Source organism: Mandrillus leucophaeus, unplaced genomic scaffold, assembly GCF_000951045.1.
Source record: "Mandrillus leucophaeus isolate KB7577 unplaced genomic scaffold, Mleu.le_1.0 Scaffold389, whole genome shotgun sequence".
Lineage (NCBI taxonomy): Eukaryota > Metazoa > Chordata > Mammalia > Primates > Cercopithecidae > Mandrillus > Mandrillus leucophaeus.
Window position 1 is genome coordinate 1,603,567 of NW_012104131.1, and position 1,524 is coordinate 1,605,090.

The following is a 1,524-nucleotide window of genomic DNA, read 5'->3' on the forward strand; positions in this document are numbered from 1 at the left end:
ACACACACACACACACACACACACACACACACACATTTTAATACAGGAAATTTAGAAATTAACCAGGCTGCCTCAGCGTTACCTCCTCCTACTTCTCTTCAGGATCTAGGACATTCTGCCTCTTGGCCAGTAAGGGGAGCCATCACAAAGTAATTACAGACACATTTACATGACAACCTTTCCTCATAGACTTGAAGTTTGTATGGGTTTTTCTAATACACATCTTGCTTTGCAGTGAATTTTGTAGGTCAGTACTGAACACGCATTGTCTGTACACGCCCAGGCTGTCATAGCAGGCCACCAGATAGAAAAAGCTTCAGAAAAGCTCAGATGCTGTGCTGTTTCTTTAGAAGCCTTCTTTTCCCATGTCTCATGCTGTTAGAAAAAGCTTCTATTACCCAAGATCCAGGCCAAAAGGCTCTGATCTGAGCCCTGCTGCTGCTTTAATTGTCTGCCCCTACTCAGCTCTCTTTATTAACCCCTCTCACCCCTCCCAATAATAAATGTAAATTACATGTTTCTTTCAAGTCTACCTACCCAATTCTTTCAGGAAAAGCCATTTGTTCCCATGCACCTGGAGCCAATTCTCACTTCTTGCATTTTATCCACTGAACCACACTCCTGCCCTGCCGCCTTCTCCCAGACTCCCCTAGATGCCATTTTACCTCTACTGGAGGCCTGAGCTGATGTATTTAAGGGCTGCCCAAGAATGAAATAATTCAACACTGAGTTTCCCAGGCATGGTATTTCTCTGTATTGTTTCAAATACCTAAAAAGATGAGGGCAAGTGTTTGAGTGTGGCACCTAGCCAACCAGAGTTGTTTCAAGAAAAGTCAATAATGTATATTACAAACATGTTTTGGTGACCAAATACAGCCTCCCAGCTATAGGTCTCCCCTAGAAAAGTGAGGCAATTATCTCAATCAGTCAAGTGAAAAGGTCCATTTATGCTTCAATTCTCTGGCTAATTCAGGCAAAAGTAAAATTTTCATCTGAATGATCTCAGTAATTGGCTTGCTGCTTTGCTTTATGAGAGAAAAGCAAAGAAACAGGCTGTTCTATACTGACAGGGTGCTGGTAATCACGGGGAACTTGTGCATAGAAAACATCAATGAGAAAGCACATTAGTAGAGACTTTGTTGAGAAATTTCAACAACAGATAGAGCCTAATCATAGATGATGAATGGGACCTTTAGCAATCTTTTTTCCTCCCCGGCACCTGCCCACCAACCACTTTTCCTTCAGTATTTCAGGTCCAGAGCAGGTATGCCACTAGGAACAAATCAACAAATCTATTATCCTTGACTTCTTCCTCTCCTTTAATTTCCATTCCACCTTCTACAGATCTTTTGAATGTCAACCCCTCTGTATTCCCATGGCCGTTGTCTTAGTTCAACCATTGGTACTTTCCTTGAGCATTCATCAATTTGATATTTATTGAGGGTCTTTTATGTGAAGGTACAATGCCAGGTACTGCAAATACAATGAGCAGAAAGACAGACATGAATTCTATTGATCACAGTT